The sequence below is a fragment of the Vicugna pacos genome, unplaced genomic scaffold (assembly GCF_048564905.1).
Source record: "Vicugna pacos unplaced genomic scaffold, VicPac4 scaffold_127, whole genome shotgun sequence".
Classification (NCBI taxonomy): domain Eukaryota; kingdom Metazoa; phylum Chordata; class Mammalia; order Artiodactyla; family Camelidae; genus Vicugna; species Vicugna pacos.
The window spans coordinates 529797-554439 of NW_027328807.1; the positions used below are offsets into that span (position 1 = coordinate 529797).

General features: G+C 41.1%; 1 pseudogene; it reads right to left on the reverse strand.

Moving 5' to 3' along the window:
- The window catches only part of LOC140695046 (trafficking protein particle complex subunit 9-like), a 114146-nt pseudogene that overhangs the window by 80324 nt on the left and 9179 nt on the right, over nucleotides 1-24643 (reverse strand).

Consider the following 24643-nt stretch of genomic DNA (forward strand, 5'->3'; position numbering starts at 1 on the left):
CCCCACCCCCAATCTCACTGCGGAGTCCCTTAGTAATCAACTACCAAGGCACCAGCATAGAACCATGAGATCACTATTTTAGGTATAAATGAGAGTATTAGCTCATTCAATTCTAAAACAGAAACCTTAAAATAAATACTGAACTTACTTACAGATAAACAAATTTGGACACAAAAAAGTACAGTTTCTCCCCAAATTCACAAAGATAATAACTGATAAAGGCAAGATTTGAACTCATCTGCCTTGAATATAAAGCTAAGTTGGAAATCCCCTTCAACTGTGGAGGACCAGCAGCACAGCCTGTCACCCTATCTTTGTTCAGATCTGGCTTTAGACAGCCTGAGACAGCACCCCTTCCTATGGAACTCGAGGGCAAACAATAACAATAAGGATTTTATATTCTGTAGTTTCTTAGGTCTCAATTATATAAAGTGTCAGCAGGTCAGCAGAAAACTCTGGGAAATATGAGTGGGTCCAGAGCTTTTTGCTGATAAGAAACTCAATCTATCAGGACAGAGTGACCTTCCCATGAGAGGCCTCATGGACATAAACTAAAGGCAACTGAGCAATGAAAACTAGCAAGAACATGGAACTCAAGCAAGAAGGATCCCTACCATCCCCTGCCCAGTTGCCTCTTCACCTTTGTGGACAAGACGGCAGAAGGTCCATGTTCTTGTCCAAGTTACAACATCATGGATTCTCACCCATATAATATTACGACTCTATGCTGTCTTAAGTCCTTTCCAACTAAAATATGATGACACCAATATCTCAGCGGAATGTCTATGTCTCCACTTTCTCTCTTCTATTAGGAGACTATATCTATGGCCACAAAGCCGAAATTCAATTAAAAACACCATGCACGAAGCCTGGTGAAAGTCTGTGTAAGAGACATTGTTCTCAAGCTCAGTGAGTGAAAACTCAGAAAAAGTGGTCCTTATCCCTCTGCAAGTGGAAGGTAGCCTGATTGTGTGTGTGTATGTGTGCACACGTGTGTGTGTAAATCAAATACAATGTATTCTGGGATGTGCACAGATTTTTTTTATGTTACTATCATTTCATGAGGATGAGCCAACCTTTAAAGTAATTTGAATCTACTATTCTGAGAGAGTCTCAGGATCTTTTGGTGGAGGATGGGAAAGGGGAAAGGAAAGGAGGAAAGAAGTAAATGAAGCAAAGCTGTAAGTATACTGCTAGGGAAAGGCAAGACATTAATTTTGTTCCTACTTGCATCACACACAAATTAGGGACTGGCTTTCCCACATGTCTTGTCAAGCACTGAGTTGCAGAAGAACAGGTGACAGCCCATTTCTCACTGAGCTTGTGACTGTACGTGGCATCTTATAGACACTAATTATTTAACCTGATCAAACAATCTGGCAGCAGGCTGTAATTCTCCTATTTTGAGAGATAAGAAAACAGGAAGTGAAATAGGGTATATAGCTTGACCAAAGTCAGAGGACAAGTAACCTAAAGAGGATGAATTCAAACTCAGATCTGAATGCAGAGTCTGATCTTCCCACTCCGAGGGCTGGAAATTCCTTAACACACAGGGTCCCCAGCTCCTCTGCTTTGTTCCTGGCACCAAGCATTTCCCATGGCGATATTCTCCAGTTCTCAGACACAGCGCTCTGTGCAGCCAATAACCTCCATTCGACCTTGATCATCTACCTGTCACGCCCACCAGGCTTCACCAGGCAAGAAAGCTGGCTTTCAACTGCATACAAAGCCACCCCTGTTTTATCCTGGACTCTTCAGCGGCTTTTCCAGCGTAAACACAGCCATGAAAGTGCTCACAGTTTGTACATGAGCCACACTACCTCTCTCCATCTCTGTCCCCACCTATACTACTTTGCTATGACCATTTTGAGAATCTTGGAAACAAATTTTTAAAAACAGAAAAGAAAGGATTCTGTAACAAGTACTTAATACTTACAATTTTAAATGAGAAGTTACAAAGTGAGTATTTACAAACCGAATCTGCCTTCCTAGGTGTCAGTTTTAACAGTTAAAATATACAATAGCAAAAAATTCTGACTTAAATAATTAACAAAAACATCAACAATAATCTGGAATAAACTCAAAAACAATGCCCATGTTGTACATGGAGGAAGTACAGGACTGTACTGTGGGGTAAAGTAAGAGGTGTGAAAGTTGAGACATCAACATTTTGTATGCAGGAAAGCAGTTTTGTAAAAATGTACGTTCTCCTAAAGATAATTCAAAAGTACTAAAAAATCCCACGAGAGCACTTCTTTTTTTTTTTTAACTTGAAAAATTATATTAGAATTCTTCAGGAATAATAAAGTCATAATACTAACCAAGAAAATTTGGGATCGAAAAGAGAATCAAAAAATCGCACTGTCAGATATTAAATAAATGTTTACAATATGTAAGATATAGTGCTAGTGTAAGAAAGTAAGATTGATAAAAATAAACCATGAGCTCAAAAAGAGACTCTAGTGTACATAAGTATTCTTTACAGGTGGGATTTCAAGTTAAAAAGCAAAGTAGGAATTCAATAATTGTCTTGGGACAATCAGAGAATCCCCTGGAAAAAACAAATTCTATTCCAGTCATAATGACCGCAAGAAAAATTACAGAATGTGATGTGAATATTAGAAAGTACTAATAACAGCGAATATAATTCTTTGCTCATATTAATTCAACTTCTCTTCACTATAACAAGTACCATCATCATCTCCATCTTAGAGATTAAAAAAACCTACAGAAGAAATTTATACCATTATAAGAAAGTATTTCTAAGAATAATATCAGGAATAAAACCCAAAAAGAAGACATTTACAATCTTAAGATTATTTTGGGCCACAACAAAAATGAACCTACTGAACAAAATGAAAGGCAAAAAATGACAAGGAAAAGCTCTCTGATACATGTTGATGAAGACAAGGGGTTAATGTTCATAATATACATAGAGCTGTCACAAAGCAACAAGAAGCTGCCTCACTTAAATGTGTGCAAAGGACAAAAGAGATCATTCACTTTTTAAAAGTCAGATGGCTAATGAGTGAAAAATGCTCAATACCTCACTGGTCATCAAGTGCAAATTAAAACAATGAAAAAGTACTTTTGCTCATCATATTGGCACATATTTTTAAAAGATATTCTAGCTAGTGTCCATCTTTGAGAGAACAAACTGTGAGCGATCTTTTGGAGGATGACATGTCAATGGATATGTAAACTCTGAAAAACGTGTGTACACACAGGCTGAACTCCACATTTTGGAATCGTTTCATTTAGAAAAATTCAGTTCAAAAAGATGTACTTATCAGAGCATTTACACAGCACTGTTTACAATGGTGAGAAGAAAAGCTGAAGTGAAATCATATCCAGCGATAGAGAATTGGTTACATAAGTTATTCTACATCTTTTCATGCCCCACAGGAGAAGGAATTTCTTGATTCACTTGAAAGGAGCCTGTGATTTATGTAGTTGTCACATCCAAGGACTAAATTTCCAGAAAACTTAACGAAAATAATACTCATACAAGATCACAGGAATGTTTGTATAAGAAGTATGCCAGTCAAACACCCTTTCTGACAGTGGAAAATGGAGAAAACTTAAGTGTCCACCATCAAGACAATGATGCAGTAAATCACGGTGAGCTGTGGGCACTAAAGTTCCGGTGTTTCGGCGTGGTCCAAGGCCTTGTCCACAGTACGCTCCCACGAAAGGTGTCCTTACACAAGAGACCAAACCTGCATATCAGGAAAACCCTCTACTCTATCTGAAAGGACCGGGTGAGTCTGGAGAGAGAGGACGTCTGTGATATATACCTGAGTGAATAAACCGAGCTGCAGAAAACATATAGTATGGCCTTATTTTTCAATAAAGCATATATACACACACATAGACATAGATTTCTCATATACGTGTATGTATGTGTTTATTTATATGACATAGGCATAAAGGTCATGAAATATATACTCCACATTGTCAGCAGTTTTTACTCTCAGGAAAAAAGGGGAAGGGATGTAGGGGACTTTCGGTACCACAACAGATCTCTTTTCAGAATTTCAGTTAAGTATACTTGGAATTTAAAAGTTTATTTAAGTCCAAAGTAAAATGGACGAGGACTCCACAAGACAGAATGCTATACTAGTCATTAAAAATCATGCCAGGGGAGATAGAATATTGTAGAAAAATGTGTAATAAGCCGAATGGAAAATGGAGGTCTCCACACAGTATACAGGCACACATTGCTCGCTGGTTTTTATGACAGAGGTAATACACACTGATGAAAAGAACAGAAAATAGATGTTAATGTGTTAATTATTATCTCTGAGTACTGGCACCAGGATAGATCCATTTGACCCTTTTTTCATACATTTATATTAAATACACACTATTTTTCATCTGAAAAATGCATTTTTAGATGTCTAGTACCACACATTGGAAAATTACACGAGTACTTACAGAAACAAATAACTAGGAGACACCGCAGCAGCGTCACAAAGTGTAGAAAGGGCGATCCTGAATAACACCGCGCAGTTACATAAGGACCCACAAAGTGAGAGCACCTGCTGTAACAGGGCGCGGCCCCCTTCCATTTGTCAGATGTGTCTTCAGGGCTGAGGCAGTTCTGAGCACGGCCAGTGTCAGTGCTGGTGTCTGGATGGATGCCACTGGAGGTGAGGGCACCTGCAAGCCGAGAGGAAGAACAGAAATCATCCTCTGCTTTTTCTGTCTTGTTTCTTTGTTACTTTTAAAGAGAGGCGGAAATAAGATAAACTGGATCTTTCCTACTGAAATTTCAGTAATGAAACCATTTTTAAAGTGATCACAACTTATATTCTGCCTATGACTGTCTTTTCAACAAAGCATCATATTTATAAAATGTTAATTAACTCAGTTAATTAACTCCCTGTTGAAACATTCTAGTAAAGAGCATGAACTGCAGTATGTAAAAGAACCACACCTGCAGTGACTAGCTCAGCTGTCTTGACAGCAGTGCAGTCAGCCCCCACCATCCCGTGGCCCTGAGCTCCTGATGCTGGTAAGAGAGCGCGCTGCTGCCTCAGATGGAAAGAAAAGGTGAAAGCATTTTCTGAAATCTACAGCACTGACAAAACATAACTGATAAATCCCAGGCTCCTTTGAGGCTGTCATTTTCCGTTTCTGGCCAACACCCGTCAATGAGCAGAACCACCCCATTCCCGAGTCATGGGACGCACGTGGGCAGAAGTTTTGGAGAAATTTCCAGGTATAGAATGTAAACCAACTATACATAAAACTCTGAAAAAGAAAAGATGCAATAATCTGATTTTGGAAGACACTAAAATATTCTCCTAAGCCTTAGTACTTGGAAAGGCTGGGCTTCTACTAAGCCACTTATTTATTTCACAGCCAATGAGCATCTCCCACAAACCCTGTTTCCCTGTGTCTGCTGGGAGCTTCAGGCACATTGATGTTGTCTATCTTATAAGTCACAAGGCAGAGGCGTGTGTCTCACGCTGGCAACTCTCACACAGGCTCAACTCCTAGCCTCACTGTATGAACTTGGCCCCATTTTCTCACCTGTTTATTTGGTACCTGTTCTTCTGTAAGCTGCCTGAAATGCTTATTGAAACAAGTCAGAAGAATGAGTGGGTAGAGAAATGGACAGATGGACAGGTGAGAGATGGGCAGAAAAACAGAGAGTCTCCAAGAGAAGGGGAGCAATCAAAATTACCTATGCAAAACCCTCTTCTAGTCAGGGAAGGAAACCACCACGGAGAAGTGTGAAGAGGCAGGTTGCTTAGGACTGTTTCCTGGATTCCATGAAAAGTCACACCAAGAGATGAGAGGGTAGAACTATAAATAATAAAAGAAAAAATCATGCATGTTTGAAAAATATATTTACATTATGTACTTTCTAAAGAATAGAGTCAAATTAGCAAGGCCCAATAACACAATCCTTGGGTATATACAGAAGTGAGAATCCCATCTCCAATCTGCAAGGCATCCCTTTGGAGCACTGAGAGTCTACACGGTGCAGTCATAAAGCCATCACCGCAAAAGCGATGCTATCCTGCACTTACGAGGAAAGAGCAGCTGTGCTCGGTCTCCCTACACGTGTCTTTTACACCCCTCAGCACCTCTACGGGGGAGGGACGCCTAGCGAGCCCCATCTCTGCAGGACAGAAAACAAGTCCAAGAGAGGCTAAGCCGACCTACCAATTCTCCATCTCACAGGACTTGTCACTCCAGACCAGGACTCGAACTCGGACCCACGTTTGTAACCACAGTACTACCGTATTTTATGTGCTTTTTGTGTGTATAATACATTTGTTTCTGGCATGAAAGGGTATTTAATAAATGATCGGTTGTCTTGTCTATCTCATTAGTTCACAATCTTTATATTTTTGAATTGTACTCTTCCCCTGGAGAAAGGAACGGAAAGAGCGGGGGTCAGAATGAGGTGGGGCTCCATTCTTTATCTGTTGCCTCATCTCATCCAAGTCCCCAAACAGGGAGAAAGAGCAAATGTTCTCTTCATCATTTAAAGAGAGGGCTCCAGTGACGGTGACTTACTCAACCCCAAAACCAAGTCTGGGGGAAGGGCACATGCAGCAACGAGAGCAGTATCACCTGTAGGAAGGCAAAAAGAGCTCAGGGGATGGCTCAATGGGTCAGCCTGATTTCATTTCAATCGATAATACAATAGCACACTCTAAAAAAACTAGAATGCAATGGATTTCCTCTTTCTTGACATCTAGCAAGTTTCCACATCTCACATGTAACATTATCACGAACTACTGAAAGGAAGAGTCCACAGACAAGGAAAATCAATGCCACAGGCAGGCTGAAACACAGGCTGGAGGAAAGGAAGGGAAAGGGCATAGTTAAGAAGAGGGGAAATTCTGGGAAAAAGACATCATCACAAGGACTCTCAAGCATCATCCAGCAATCATATAATCATTCTTTCAAGAGAGAGTTACTTAGGTCCTATTTTGTGCAACATTGTACAGTGGGCGAAGCAAGAGCACAGCGTCCATGGTGGCAGCAAGCTGCGGAGCTCCAATACACTTCTGATCCCGGTACCTTGCACACTTGTCCTCAGTATAAAGGCAAAATATATAGTAAAATAATCCAATGTAAACTCTATGCAATGCTGAAAAAAATTAAAGAATACCTAAATACCTGGACAGACACACCACGCACATTCCTGAATCAAATGACAGCATTCTTGGGATGGCAGTGCTCCCCAGAGCGATCCATATATTCAACGTGGACTCGATCACAATCCCAGTGGGTTCCTCTGCAGAAACTGACTATCTGCTGCTACAATTCATATGGGAATTCGAGGATCTCAGTAACCAAACCGTACTTGAAATAGAAAAAGAGTTTGAGAGGACTTGTAATTCTCAATTTCAAACCTTACAACTGTATCTCCAGGTGAGATTAGAGGCCATTTTTAAGTTATAATTGTGTTTATCCTTATTTTCTAAATTCTGTACAACGAATATACCTGTTAGAATAAGAAATTTAAAAAGTAAGGTATCTTTTAAAACATGCAAACCTATTCATTCATTGGGAAAAAAATATTTTGACTATAAAGAAGTAAACAAATATCTAGTGAAAAAGGACTATTTAAAAACAAGAGTGCACTTACATTTTTTGTAAATTGGAAACTGAAAAGCACAAACACATCAAGTTTCTAGGGAGAGTGTTGCAACATATTAATTGTTATTTCCAAAATTCTAATTGAACAATGAAAACTCAAGAAAGAGAAAATCTTGATTGACAGCCAACTGCAAACACATGGAGAGCAAAGGCCTAGAAATCACAGTTCCTTTAACTCTGCTACTAACTCAATAGGAGAGGAAATTCCTCAGTGAGGGGACAGTGGAATCCCATGCATAAGACAGGATACACAGTACAAACTGCACTAGAATTGGGGGTGATTTCCATAGAAGAATTCTAAAGTTACAACATTGATGAAAAACTATAAAAACACTGACAGACAGATTAAAACACACAGTCATATATATTATATAAAAACATATGAAGTCTGCCCCCATGTTGCATAGAAATACAAACATATTTGTTCATTTATGGGCACTGATTACTTTATCCCAGGTAGAATATTTCAACTAAAATAGATAATCAATAATACACTCCTCTTGTCAAAACTAGTTGATAAGTTACTCTGCTATGTATGCATAATGTGTCTAAGATAGATTTAAAATTAGTGAAAAAGATTTTTGTATGGTTTCTTGAACCCTTCTCAAAACACCAAGCTTAATTTTAAAATAAATCTGAGCAGTATTTCTATATGATCTTTTCCCTTGTGAAATGAACAACACAGTCTGTTGTCAAAATTCTTTCCTTACAATGATTCACGAGCACCGTATACTCACACAACTGCTGGACAGCAAGGCACTATCCAGACACTGTGACAAATCAAATGAAACACAAGGAAGACAGTGACCCTATTCTGCAGGACTTATAATCTGTTCCAACACCGGGTTTTTATTTGATTTGTTTGATTGGTTAGAAAAATAAAATCACTCAAGTACATTCTTCTTTGAGCATTATGTAAATCATGACTCTCTTTTTAGTGTCATGAGCAGGAAAGACTTGAGTATGAATTGATTAGATCAACTAGGCACAATCATCGCTGGAGCCTGTGTAATAAATAAGTACATGAGATCTAAAATAAACCTACACAGATCTCTGCAAGGAAAATGAAGAGGTGAGTTCCCCAATGAGAAAACAAACAATCAAGAAATCAAAAAAGGAAAACTTTTTCATTAATGATTCCAGGCAGTAGTGGAGCATGGTGGTGAAGATCACAAATGCTGGGGACAAACATGAGGGTCTGAAATCCCACAGCACTGGGTAGCTGTGACACTGATATTTCAGTGAAATTTTCTGCACCTCAGTCTCCTATCAATAGACTGGGGACAGCCACAGCACCCATCTCCTAGAACAGTCTTAAGAATTAAGTTATTTTTTATATAAAAGTTTAAATAAAATACCTCAGATTTTAAATATTACCCCAAAAGCTCAAGGAACAAAGAAAACAGTGATAAATTGGAGTTCATCAAATGTTAAAAATTTGCTTCAAAGGACACCATCCAGAAGGTGAAAAAACATCAGAGAGGAGAAAATTTTTTCAAATTATTTATCTGATTAAGTATTTGTATCTTCAAATAAAAGAAAAAACTCCTACAACTCAACAAGAAAAAGAGAACTCAATTAAAATGTGTATAAAGTATCTGAAAATGTATTTTTCAAAGAAAATATACAAATGGCCAATAAGCACAATCAAACGATGTTCAATATCATTAGCTGTAAAAGAAATCAAGTCAAAACCACTAGGAGAAACCGCTTCACACTTACTACAATAGGTTATAATAAAAAAAAGGTGTAACAAGCACTAATGAAGACACAGAGGAAGCGGAGCGCGCAGCCCTTGCTTTTGAGGATGTAACACAGGGTGGCCACTTTAGAAAACAGCCTGGCAGGTCCTCAGAGAGTTGAACATTTGGTTTATGAATGACCCAGCATTTCTGCTCTCTGGTCACACAAGTAAGAGAACTGAAAACAAATGTCCACATAAAAATTCCTACAGGAGTATTCACGGCGCCATTACTCTTCACAAACAAAAAGCAGACACAACACAAACGACTATCACCTGATGAATGGGTAAACAGTAGGGCCCAGATATACAGTAGAATATAATTCAGCAATAGCAAAGCATAGAGTACTGACCCAGGCCACAACCTGGAAATACATTGAAAAAGTTACTCAGTGTGAAAGAAGTCAGTCACAATAGACAGTTCCATTTACATGAAATAACTTGTTTTATATGAAATGTCCAGCACAGGCAAATCCATAGAGAGAGAACAGTGGCTGCCTGGGGCTGGGGGACGATGAGGAAGATGGGAATGACTGCTTGTGCATACAGGGCTTCCTGTTGGGGGATGAAAATATTCTAAGATTGACTGCGATGCACAATTCTGGGCTTTGAGTAAAAACCGCTGCACATTTTAATGGGTGAATTGTATTAAAACTGCTAAGGACAAAAGCACCTAGGGCCAGAACCTTCAAATAGTAAATGCAAATTGCTAACTTTTATTACAGGAAGAAGAAACTGCCCTCAGCATGAAAGCAGGAGATCGGCAAATATGGGTTAACAGAATTGGACAAGAGCATTTCACTTGAAAGAGTTGCTGAGTGTACACGAAATATTCAGAAATAGGAAAATAAGCTTGACATCACGAAGAAGCATTCTGCTTCAAATGCAGATCAAGGATTCGGCAAGCCCAGCTGCTAGAAATAACCAGAGAAGAAACCTGGTTCTTACAACAAGCACCAGAGCCAACAAGGAAATGGTGGTGAGGAAAGCAGGCAGCCAAAAATCTGGAACAGTTTGCTACAAATAATTTCTCCACTGAAAATTCAAAAATAAAATGAAAGTGATGCAATGCTGAGCTGGCCTCACGTTAAAGGGCTTCCTCTGCTGCTCGACAGTTCTGTAACCCCGAATGAGAGACTCAGGAGAATCAGCATGGCTCCTGGCAGTCCCCAAGTGACTGCCCTCCAGCACGTTTACCACCATCACATCTGCCAGGGTTGTATTGCAGAGAAGAGACCAACTTCTAAAAGGCACAGGAAATGTTTACCAGGGAAGAAAAGGCTGCTGTCAGTCCTGGGACAGAGGCAGTGTGAGCAGAGGCCAGAAGGCTGCAGGTGAACTGGAGCAGACCTGGGGCAGGAAGGGACCACGGAAGAGCAGATCTCAATTTTCTACTCTCTCTCCCTCGGGTAGGAGAGATAAAGCCTGCATCCTTCTCACCTGGAACTGTGGGTTCTGGCTGGCAGAAGTCTTACGTACAGGGAATGAATACTCAAGACTCTGTGGAAAAAGTCACGAAAGAGAGAGGGCGTAGGGACCCAACTCCACGAGCCTCTCAAATGATCCCATATTTATTGTGTATAATCAAAGGAAAACGTCATTAACAGTTGTGTGATAGTAAGCAGGAACTTGGGGAAAGAAGGATGAGACAGAGATTGTAGAATCCACCATGAGTACAAAGGCTTAGTGTATCTTTAGGTAAGTCATGGGGTGAGGGGAATAAGATACATTCTTTAGACATGTGAATTACAAAGCAGACCACCAGACCAGCTAGGTCCTTGCTTGGGGGATAATAGAGTATCTAACTGCACACAAGCCCAGCCTTTATAGCTGTGGGCCTGGGTCATTGCTTTGCGATGAGCAGAGTGCTATCTAAAACATCATCTACGCAAGCAAAGCATTATCTCTGCTTTTTAAGGCAAGGAGACAGGAGTGAGGATGCACAGGCACTTGCTTGCAAAGCAGTTACTAAGCATACGTTTTCTTCTTAAATTTGACAGGCGGCTGGGGTCTGTTACAATTTGTTAACCCAATCATGGGCTCCCACATGGAACCATTATGGAGGACACCCTAAGGTGACAAATCCTGGCTCTGGGTCTTTTCCTGCCAGCTTCAGCCACTCTAGCAGAGTCTAGGCACATTCCTGAATAATGATCATACAGAACCACCCACACTGTTAACTCCTGGTGCTTGAAACTTAATTTTAGCTCTACACAACTTAACGTAGAAAAGTTTCAGAAATAAAAGATATCATATTTACTTTATATCTCATCATAGGACTGATTTTTCTGATTGCTCTAAGCTGCTTCTTCTTGGTAAAGCACCTAATTCTGCAGGTGAATTCAGTACTTTCTTTGGGCATAACTAGCCAGTTTGGGCTCGCTAACTTCTATTGGTCAAATACCGATACACTTAATTGATTTCATTGTTCATCAATTTCAGCTGGGAGCAGAGGGAGTGTCACTCTGTTCCTCAGCCCACCCTCAACCCTTATCATCAGCAACTCAGGCCTCCGGAAACCAAAAAAAGCTTTTGTTTCCCTTCTACAGTTTCAACAAACCCAACAGGATACATAAGCCTGGAGAAAGAATTCAACACAAATGTTAAAACAAAAATCAATAAACCTGAAGCAACTCCATCTCCGAATCATGATACACAATGACATGAGATTAAGTGTGTCAGGCCCAAAGCATGGGTGAGCCTGACCACCTGATTTCTATTCTTCAAAGGAAGGAAAGTTTTCCTATTTTTTATTATCACTCTGTCATTGTTTCTGATTAAGCCAAAAACTAGTTTATGAAATAATTAAGCATTGAAATAACAGATTTTTGTTGTATCAATTACAGAAGGCATTCAGAGGTGTTAGGAAAAACCACCTCTGTAAAAAATGCAAAATTTCTTCCACTGTGAAGAACACGTATACAAAATGCAACAGAGAATTCAAGCTCTTGTGGAGAGGAGCAAAAGCCACAGAATCAAAGCAAAGTCATTACTATGAGTCAACTCAAAATTCACTGGACAATCATGTTCAATGCATTCAATGAAATTTAAAGGCATACTGCAAACCATACACTTAATGATCTGCAGGCTAGAGGAAGAATTTCTCTCTTTAACAGACAAGAGTAATCAATAGGGTGCCCCACCAAACAAGGACCAAAGAACAATCAGGTTTTTAACAGTTCTGATATATCAGCATTTTCTAAAGATCAAAATCCAGAAATTTTAAACATTGATTCACACCACAATGAAACAAGCACTTAAAAAAAAAGAAAAGAAAAGAAGCACATAGAACATGTACATAGATCAATGAGAATTTCTTGTGCCGCTGGAAGAAACAGGCTATAGTCTTTTACTTGAGAAATAAAACTACTTTTAAAGATAAATGCTAAAACACATTTCATCATTCATGTTGCCTTGAAAAATCTGAGGCACTTGTATCTGATTAGAAAAGCAATTCTGAGTAATAGTGTGTTACAATTCAGAGCCAGTTTGCTTTAGAAGAAAAGAGAAAAGAAAAGCTACCGTTTCTCATATACTGCACAAAGTGTGAAGTGTCTCCCTGCCTCTTTCTCCTCCCGTTTTCTAAGCTCATGCTTCCCAACCCTTCTGAAACAAGTATGAGAACCTCTTATTCCCGCCAATATGCCAAATGACAAAAGAAAATCAATTTATTTGTGTAAGTATATGCTTAAACCTTGAACTGGAAGAGAAAGATATCAGAAGTCTATATGGAACTTATTTCTACATTCCTGAAATCACACACACAAACGTTCACACAGACACAGACACAGACACATACCCCCTGGATTACTGGGAAATTCACAAACTTAGGATTTCCATCTTCTAGAAGATAACTTTGTAGTTAGTTTAAAATACAAAACTGTCAGCTTTGGAAAGCCTTGATCACCTGCTAAACCATCCAAATATCAAAGAGACCCAATTAGCCTTCTCGGTAGAATGTAATTTCCCATGATGGCAAAACATACCCTAAAAAGTCCTTGATCTAAGTCTCGTGTTTATCACTAGCTATGATCGTTTTTAAGCACATTAACAGATTCAGAAACTTATGTCTCAACAGCATTTATTCTTATTGAAATAGTATACGTGTTCATTTGCCTATACAGAGACCAGGTCCCATGATGGAGTTTAAGAGCTATTTTGTGTATTGCAATATTTATTTTTAAGTGCAGAAAAGGAGGGTGGGTATTACTCAGTTGTAGAGCACCTGCATAGCATGCACAATGTCCTGGCTTCAGTCCCCAGTACCTCAAAAAAAAAATAAATAAAATAAGGGCATATTTAAAAATGAGTAAAGTTATAAAAAATGCAGACTAAAAACCACTGCAATCTAGGAGACACAATTACAATAAAAAAAAACAAGAGTTTCTATCAATTATTGGCTATTTGCCAATTGCAGAGACAACCAGAAATCACACCTGATAACCATCACGTGTGATTCTCAGCAACCCTACTAAGTAGACACGGATGGGAAACCAGGCTCTGCAGATGAGGAGACGGAGCTCAGAGGAGCCGGGGACGCTGACCGTCCTGCTTCCCGTGACACCACATCAGCCCAGGGCAAGCGCTGACGGAGCTGCAATGAGGGGACACCCAGCTGCATGGAACCTTGGGGCACTGGGGAGTCCCAGAAAACACTAAAAACTGTTCAGTGAAAAACCAGCTCAAATATAATACACTGTGCCACATTCTTTAAACAGGGAACATGAGTGAGACCTTTTTGATGCCTCCGTGTCCTTTCTGCCATCGTCAGTTACTTGCCCTCACAGCGTGACCAGTGATGAACTGGACCCCATATGAAGTGCACTCAGATGGCAGAGCATTTGAAGCTGTTTTATGAAGTTTGTAAGACTCTGTCTGTGCCTCACACAGGCGGTCATCCATCACTTCTCACCGGTGTGGATGTACCACCTGAAATCACTCCTTTCTGCTTTTTAAAATCCCTTCATCTACTCCAGACTTTTCAATAGCAAAGAAGCAGCTAAACCACAGACAGTGGACAGCTTTTCACCAAATTTCTTGAACAGCCCATCGGACTACCTGGAAGCCCTTTACTTTTATTAAACCCACTTCCAGGTCCTTCATCATTTTCGGATTGGTGGACTTGGCCTCTGACTGAGCTACTCAGAGAGCTCCCAGCCTCACATCCGTGAGAGGACCCTGCTGTTGGGAGAAATCAGTGAGAAAGGCGTACATCCCCCAGTCATGTCTGCATGGCTAGAAGTGCCACAACGTGCTAAAAATTTATACCATCATAACCCCTGGGCTCCCATGGACTGGTTTCACATTAACCAAACTCATGAGACACTGATGCAAGAAAACCAGAAATTTAACTTATTAATGTAACAGAAGATGTGAAACTATGAACCAGACTGCAATATCAGAGTTCAACCATGAGTATATGTTCTCCTCCACGGCCCAAACACGGGCAGGCAGTCACATGGCAAGTGTGGACAGAAGCAGAGCAGGAAGGATTTCTAGATGAATTCAAGGGACTAAATTTCTGTTATACCAACAGATCTGCTGCCTGGAAAACAATTAATTCTAATCACGGTGCACTCTTCGTGGACAGTTGCCGAGACACGACTGTGAGCACCTGTGTAACTCTCCTTTCCCTGTCCTTTCTGGGCTAATTGATGCACAGACGTACAGAAATCGAGGGATGCAGATACATCTAAACACCCAAAGCCCATTCTGGGAGCCACAATACCATACAGCCAGGGTTAAAATACTTGCTCTGCCACTTACTAGTTCTGTGACCTTGGTCAACTTACCCTCTGTGTGCCTCAATTTCCACACTGTAAAACTGGGATAACAATCAAACCTTCCTTACTCGCTTGTTGAGAAGATTGAAGGATTCATTTCTGTAAAACGCTCAGAAAAGAATGTAGCACATTTTGGGTGCTCAACAAATGTCAAATTAATATTACAGTGGTTTACAAGTCTCCTTCCTAACCATCTTCTGTGTTTCCTGGCTAGACTAATACCCAAAGGATATTCTTATTTCTCCTTTTATAAACTCATGGGATGCACCCTTCTGTTCCATCCCACCACCTGTTTAAACTGATGGAAGGGATACCTCCTCCCCACTCCTCTGGGCCATGCAGTGTGCTACTCCCTTCACAGCCCTGACGCCTGGCCCACAGCTAGCCCTCCTCACATTAACAGATTGAGTTGTGATTCCAGGGAGACAAGCAGGGCATGTGAAACCCTTCCTTTCCCTCCAGTGTTGACTACCCTAGGGAAGCACCCTGGATGCTCAGCTGCATTGCAGAACAGCCCTGTGCATGATGGGGCACATTCTCTCAAGGGAAGGCTTGCTGTGGCCCAGAGATACCTGGGACAGGGTGAGTCTCTACTTCTGGGACACAGTATCATGACACTCATTTATCCACAGCCCTGAAGTTCATGGAGAACGTGGCTTCATCAGTAACAAAGAAGACATTTATCACCTGCCTACTCTTGTGTCATCTCTCAGTTGGCTGCTGGAGACAACATGTGTATAAGTATTGGTTCCCCTTAGGCCCCAACATATATGAAGTAACAAAAATTTCTGTGGCTTAACGTTGGTCCAGGGCGACTGTGTAACAGTTCTGACTCTGCTGATGCTAAATTATGGGTGTAGGAATTATGGAACCTCCTCAAATATCTTTCATCATAAAATCAGCTTTTCTTATTTTCTTGTTTCTTTGTAATTACCAAAGACTATAAAATGATGGCTGCACACAAAACAGCAGCTAAAGTTTATGAGCTCTCTTGACATACCCACTGTGGTAAACATGTTACATAATTACTAATTCTCACAATTCTACAAAGCAGATATGAGTGTCCCCTTCTCACAGACGAGGGGAAAACTCAGAACGAGCTGACTCAGGATCACGTGGTTCAGTGTCAGCACGTGCAGGCAAACCCAAGTCAAGAAACTACACCCCATCATATATGTACCAAATCAACTCCCACCAATTAACACACAGCGGCGGGGTCAATACTCAGGGAACTCAACACACTTTTCAGCTTTATGGTGCTCCAGAGGCAGCTTCTAGCTGTTTTAAAATATCCCGGCTCACTGGTTTCTAACACTAGAAGAAAAGCCCGATTTTGCCATTGTTTGCACAGCAAGTCTGAAATGTTCACAGCGAGATAAAAGAATAAAACTATGATATAAGCAGAAAAAATTTTCCAGGTAGAAAGACATAATGGACGTTGTGCTATTCTGAAGCATTAAGCAAAGGAATCAAAATAAAATCACATTGTTTAAGCCTTATTTTACAAACAGAAAAATTAAGACTGTAAAAAGTTGCAACAGCGCCACCTATGGCTAAAAAGATCTTCCAGGTTGCCGGGAAACATGCAACACAAAAATTGACTGTAAGATGAGAAACGCGAATCAGATAACTAGAAGCTTATGTAGCATATACTGCACTTTGCTTCGGGGGGATGGAGGGGTATTCAGTATTTAATCTGATATTGCTACTACTCCTAAATATAAACAAAAGACATAGGCTCATGGAAGCTCATCTTAGAAGAGGAAAGAATCCAGTCCAGCCACTTCATTTTACACCAGGGGAGACTGAGACCTGAGATCTGTCCTCCTGGCAATCAGCAGCAAAGCTCTCCTAGGTCTCATGTCTTGCACTGTAGTAAAAACCAACAGAACTGTACTACGCCTATATTCATAAAAGTCACGTCTGTATTTTTCCAACAGTAGGTAATCTAAGTATCTTGCAAAATACTTCTCAAAGAGCCAGGAAATCATAGAAGGGTATTGAAATACAAAAACATTTATTTACATATTAAAACAGCATGAGCTTTATTCTCTCTATTAAAAAAGTGACATGCCAAATCAAAATTTTGAAATTTTAAAACCTGAAAAGAGTGCAGAAAAAAATCAAAATTTTCTTTAGTCACAAAAGAGAGGAGCTTATTCCCTGATAATAATCAATGTGGATTTTTCTAAACTTAATGGTTCTGGTCAGAATCCCGAGAAATTAAATGTCTGATGGATGGTTACACGGCAACATGAATTCTGAGCTGTAACAATACACATTCTGTGTAAATAATCTTCAAGGTCGTCTGCTTAAGGCAATTTAAGTAGTCCCTGTCTCACTAGAATGACACAGATTTCATTAAAGCTTCATACTGCACTTAAAAAAAAAACAATCCTAGTTACTTTAAGCCATAATAATGTATATCATATATATACATATTGAATATGCATCAGAAATAAGCTACCCTTTTTAGTATTCAGAGTTGATACTTCTAAACTATCAGTCACTGTGACAGCACATTTTTATTAAGCACCTCTACGGTGCTTTGTATACAAGGCGTCAAGCTCTCACAGTCAGACAAGGTAAACCATATTACTCAAATTTCACAAATGACGAAATATACTTAAGCCATGTAAACAACTAAGATATTCATCATCAGGAAAGAAAAGAGTAAGGATTTTACTTACAATACTCACTGACAAAGTTTTCTTTCATACTAAGACTACATAAAACAAATTCAGTGTTTGGAAATTTTTCAGTAAATAAGCACCACTAGAAAAAACAATTAACATCATTAGCAACAGTTGGACTTTCAAAGACCACTTCTCTCTTGCACAATAATTATTTTAAATGTTTTGTTTTTAGTTCTCACAAAGCACTAAATTAAAAAAATATTACCTTTAAAGTCATTACCTGAGAATAAAACATTTGTGAAAATGTACAATTTTAATTTATGCCACTCTGCCTCTCATTCTCACTGGTGTCTCTCCTTTGAAGACCTCATCAGGCTGAGATAGCTAAAATCGGTCATTTATGGACTCACAGGAGTTCGGGAAAACACTCAACGGGAAGCTGATTAGAGGAGCAATTGAGAATTCATCCTGTGCAGCCTGGATTCCAGCATCGAGCTAGCCACCGCCAGCTGCGTGTGATTTGGGGCAAGCTGACCCATCTCTCAATCCCTCAGCTACAAAAAAGGAGACACTGATACCTACAATCAAACACTTGCTATGAAGTAAAACATGAGCAAAGCATTTTAGCCTCAGTTAGGCGTCCACTCACAGCGAGTTTGGTCATTATGATGATGAGGATGGCTGTTAACAAATTAAGCTCGACCAAACAGGAGAAATCACCTTAAAGGAGAAACATTCTAAGTCCATGAGCATTTCCTTTTGGATGGACTGCAGAATATTCTATAGATTTTTTTTAATAAACCAAATTTTGTCCATTAATTGTAGATTTACAGGTTCATGGACAAGTCTCCAGAAAAATAATTAGAGGCCTCTAACCTCTGAAAATTAAGATGTAAATTTTAAAAAAAATCAGGGAAGAGATTATACCTCATTTGGGAGAGTATGTACTTAGCATGCATGAGGCCCTCAGTTCAGTCCCCAGTAACTCCATCTAAAAACTTTGTTTTTTAAGAAATAGAGAATTAAAGCAAAAGGATGGAGGAATACGGAAATTTTTAGAGACTCATCTCAGATTTAAGATGGGGAAGAAACCATCCAATTCTCAGAAGAAATCTTGAGGACTATGTAAACTGGATCTGAGATGTCTAGTCTTTTAACATTATTCATGAAATCATATTACCAAGTCTTAAAACTACCTGATAACCCACAGTGGTGATACTGATCATAACAGCTACCATCACGTATCGAGCTCCGGCTAGGACTGCTCTGTTCTGACATCTCTGCCCCTAAGGCCTCACCAGGCGGAAAGCACTAAATTCGGTCATTTATGAGCATCTCGTGTAAGTCCTCCATTTGTGCTTCTCACACTCCCCTCACCAGCTCCTCTGAGGGAAGCACTGTTATCATCTTCCCCACCCGCAGATAAGGCCACTGAGGCACAGACACTAAACCCGTTCCAGGCCACATTGGAATTAAAGGACGTCTGTATTTCTGCTGTTTTGCTTTTGACAAAGGAATCTGAGATATCAATTCAAAGCAGACTGTTAAATAATCAAGTCTGTCAGGTCTTCACCTCAAAGAGCAGATACTATAAATTCCTGTTGTAGGATGAGGCTGCCGCCACAAACTGACTCAGCTTGAAATTAATATCCAAGATGAAGCAGCGGATACACGTAAATATTCACGATTGTCAAGTCTGCCCACGGGTCTGGGCCCTTCACTGCCTGAAAGGGGGTGAAATCCCCACCCGTGTCTGGGAGGGAAGCGCGGCTCTTCCCGGGCTCACCCAGGCTTCATAGGCTATTTACCCCCACAGACTAGCCTCAACGGTTAAAAGCTCTCAAGATTTTTACACCAGGCAAAACTGAAAGACATTTCTGCAGATGGAGCAATTTCTCAGGCTTAAATTTATTTGCCTACACTCAGCCAGAGGGAGAAAAGAAACAGGACTCTATAAAGTCTCTGACCCTCACCACTCACAGGAGTAGAATGACCACAGCAGAAGATGGCCCTTCACATTGCAGGATGTGAACAAAATAAAGATGCCCCAACAACAGGCACTCCCAGACACAGCGCTCAGCAGTCTTCTGCACAATCACGGTTGTGCAGCCCTCAACACCTTCTATTTCCAGAACACTTCATCAGCCCAAAAGAATCCCCCTATCACTAGCATTCACCCCGTAATCCCCCTCCACCCAGCCCCTTCCAACCATCACCTGCTCTCTGCCTCTGCATGTGCCTTTTCTGGGTTTTTCAGATCACTGAAATCAACAATATGTGGCCGTTTGTGTCTGCTTCCTTTCAATTAACATGCTGTTAGCAAGGCTTGTATATTTTGAAGTGGCATCAGCATCTCTTTATTTATTTATTTTTTTTGGAAACGTTAAAGATTATTAGAAGGTGGTAAGTAATATCAGAAAGAGTAGAATGGAGCATAAGTGATTGGGTTTCAAAGGGAAAAGTGTGGGTTGAACAGTCAGGGTGGACTTCCCAAAACAGGTGGCATTTTTCATTTTCCTCTTTTTTTTTTCTTTTTTATTCACTCTTACGTGTGAATAATGTTCCACTGCATGGAGATACTACATTCTGTTCATCCATTCAGCAGCTATGTATGGACGAGGTCCAGAAGAATGAGTGTAAGGGATGACTAGCATGGATGGCATTTAAGCAAAGGGCAAAATGTGCTTTCAAAAAAAAGCCAACAAACAGAGGCACAAGGAAATTCAGTGCGTTTCTGAGCAAAGTGCTTGCTTGCTTCGGCAGGACTACCGTGCAGGGCTGGGGTGGATATTGGCAGGAATCACGGTGAGGGAGTCACCTGAGAAGACACCCCACTGCAAGCAGCTCAGCCAATCCTCCTCCCTCATCCTGTATTGTTAGAGCAATGTTTCTAGGTTACTCTTATTTCAATTAATAGCATTTAACTGCACGTCTGATCATCACCATCAGACCACATTACCTCCAAGTCACAGAAAATCATTCACTGACCGGAGCAGCACCAGGACATAATGGTGATGGATTAGGGAGTCCTGCAGCATTCCAGCCTGCAGGCACAAACCCCACATGTGCCCTGGTGATGTCCAGAAAATAAAATGCATGGAAATATCTCACTGCTGGAACACGACATCTGCCCTCAAATTGCCCGAAAATCATCCTGGCAAAGCACTACTCAACCTTCTCAGTACAAAAAAAAAAAAGCTAAGAAGGCAAATTTAGGCTCTTCCATTGAAAACCAGCAACCATCACTGCCAGTATCTGAGCTGGAATGCTCCTGACTTTGAAAACCACTGCGCAGTTACTTTTCAAACGTGAAACATATATATATACCACGTAGATGATATTGCAGTAGGATTTTTCTTTTCAAAATTTCCAGTTGCAACATTAGCACAAGAAAGTTTATGTTTAGGCTTTAAAAAAAATCAATTATCCTCCATTTTCTTAATTTTGAACTTATTATTATTTTATAAATGGAGCTATGGTGCGTATTTAAAACCTTTTGATTTCTGAAAACAAGACCTTTATGACCTCACTATTTCAGAGCAAACTTTAACGATTCTTTGAGAGGTGGGGCCTGGGGTGCTCACTAACAGCTCTTTAAATACTGACAAGGATGTGCTATTAAGTAATGCAAAGGCTCTAACTCCACATTAGCTCAGAAAGCAAAGAAACTACACCAAAGACTTCCTTAAATATTTTATATATTCCTATTCTTTTGAATATTAAAGCTCTTAAAACATATGATTTTTTTTGAAAAAGACAACAGCTGTAATAATTTTCCTCTCACCAAGAAAGCAATCTTTATCAGGAATAAAAACCCCTATGGAAATTGAAATGACAGGGAGTTTCTAACTAAGTGAACATCCAGATCTGAACACAAACCTAAATCCTATCAGATCTCACTCGAAGGAGCTCTACAAAGGCCTGGGCAACCCTGGAGATTAGCTCTTTTGTTCCAAATGTTGGCTGAGCTAAGATCATCACACTAGGCAGGGAAGGAGAGAAGAGGAATGTCCACCTGGCAGCCACCATCAGTTTTCTTCCAGGCACAAGGTGCCTCTAGGGCAGCCCCGCTAACAAGTCCCCCATAAGGAAAGCCGGCATCCACACTGCCCCTGCCATCCCCAAGTAGCCCCGAAGCCCATATCCCAGCCTGTGAATGGTCTTCAAATGATCCCCCAGTTGGTGGCACCCTCCACCTCTTTCCCGCTACACACACACACAAAGCCACGACAGCCTTCCCAAAGCACAAATTTGATTACATCCACCCCACTTCAAACAGTTCAGAGGCTCCCTGGTAGAGTTCTAGCCCCACCCCAGACCCTGCTCGCCCAGGCTCATCTCAGTACATAGGTCCCCAGTGACCTCAGGAGCCCCCTGACCTGCTCCTACTTCCCACTTGCCTCCAGGTTCATTTTGACTGTTTCCCAAGGAAGCCTTCCCTCCCTCCAACCTCCACAATTTGTTCCTCTCTTCCTAGAACATTCTAGGCTAAGTCAACTTCTGACAATGCTAAGCTCTCAAGAAGCAAATACATTTTGCTTATTTATGTGGCTACACTCTCTCTCCCCTAGACTCACTGAAGTGCACGTGTTATGAATAAATGAATGACGGGTTGGATCTCAAAGGGACAGACATACCTGCTCTCGCCCGTCCCGGCCCTTTTGTCTGTAGTATATCAGAAGCAAAACCAGAAGTACCTTTCCTGAGAGTCACTTCTGTTGACACCCTTCACTGCCTACTGTGTCAGTTCTAGTAAAACTCAACTTCTTCCAAAGCCCTACACCCCGGACTCTCTCCAGTGTCCTCCCCAGCAGGGGCTCCCTCAACCCTGGAACACACAGGGCACTCTCCCCGGGTCCCCACGCCAAAAGCCTCCAGGCCTCTGCCCGGGCTGCACCTGCGACCTGAGCCACATTCTTGACTCCTTCTCCTGGCTGACTCTTACTCTGTCCTCACAAATGAATGTACAGCCCATTTCTTCCAGGAAGTCCTCTCTGATAATGTCCTTTAGGTCTTGACTGGGCTCTATCTATAGCAGCAGTACATGGTGACCAACTGGGTGTTTGCCCGCTCCTTTGAGACCACGAACACTTGGGAACCACGTGGGAAGGAGTGAGAGATTACAAGACAGGTGGGGGAAGCAAAAAGCAGAAATCACAGCCCAAGTCCCAAATTCAAGGATACTTTCTCAGAAAAAAGTATAAACTATTTCACACGTGTGCAATTTGGCTACTATTTTTGTGGCTTGGGGACAGCAAGAACTTGGTGTTCTAGCCCAAAACCCAGGTTACATGCAAAGAAATGTATATATTCTTATCCAAAGGAAACCAGAGCTGCTCAACAACAGTTTTCAGTTAGAACTGAAAGGAAATTTGATAAAGGCAATCTCTCTCTCTCTCTTCTTTCTTTTCTGGAATCATATAATTTTAGAAGTATTTGCGTGACTAACAGACGGCTACAGCCCGTGATTCTGCACTGAAGTGTTTGGGGCTGAGGAAGCCCAGATTACATTCACTCTGTAAATGCAATCACACCAACACACTGATAGGTGCCGTGAGTGGTGGAGCTGATGTTCCAAAGCAGGCAACCTTATTCTGTAAGAGAACTCTAAATAGAAAGTAAGAAATGCAATGTCCTGTACTCAATTTCATTTGCTATATGGGCCATTAACTGATAGTATATTTTGACTAATGAAACCCAAAAATAAATTGTCAACGTCGATTTTTTTCATCTGACCGTTTTATGCTAACATCGGATATTAAACTCTCACTCCATATGGAAAGCTCAGGCCTATGCTGCAGCACAGATACATCCCGAGGAAGAAAGCCGACCAAGGGAGAACTGGAGAGTTTCCCTTCAGAAGCTGCAAAGTCTGGTTTTGCACCTGTACACCATTTGCAACCACGTCATCATCAAAGGAGTTAGACGTTACCTCTCTGGGGCGAAAATCACTGCGTGCTTCAGAACCATCAAAGAATGCTGAGCTTTGTGAAAAAGTCCAGAGGCGCTTAAATCATACTTTTTCTGAAAGGCTCCAAAACTGACCCACTTCACCATTCCAGGTATAACAGGGAAGTACTGGAAACAGTAGAGAGAACATGCCCTTGAATTCTGACAAGGCCCTGCTTGAATCCTGCTACATCATTTACTAGTCACTAAATGGACCAATTCTTTAACCCCTCTGAGAAGGCTTCCCAATCCCCAAAAGGGGGCTGTCAGCGCCCACCTGGGAGGCATGGATGTGAATGCAACACGCAAGTAGGGCGGCCGACTGCTACCTGACACGGGGCCTGGCTAGTTTCCCTCGGCTGCCCTTTTCCCCCTTTAAACTTGCACTGTTCCCCTGGTAACGATCAAGCCCCCGGAACAGACTGCCCGTATCTTCTGTGTATCCCTGGATACATGCCTTACCCTTAGGAGGCCAGAAAAACAACTGCCTCCTCCCAAGTCACTAACAATGTTCTTAAGAGTCTGGGTATTTTTAACTCTATTTTTCAGGGAGACTATTCCAGAATTTTGCAAGCACCATTCTCCAGGTTGGCTCCCCTCCCAGTGCCCATCCCTTCTCACCTCAGATCCTCTGTCTGACTGCCTTCTGTTCATGGGAAAGCGAGTCCGGTAAGGTGGGGCTCCCTAGACCTCCCTCCCTCCCTCACAGGTGATTGTGACTAACTTCTCCCCATTCCTCACTGCAACTCTAGCATCTGAGGAGTCTACCCTCCCGTACCCTGCAGACTCTGCACCTTCCCAAGACGCACACGTGGCCACGACCCTCCCTTCAGATTTCTTCCTGGCTGGCCCTGCCCAGCCCCTGGCCCCTTAAGGATAACTGGCATTGCTTTGAAAATGGCAAACGC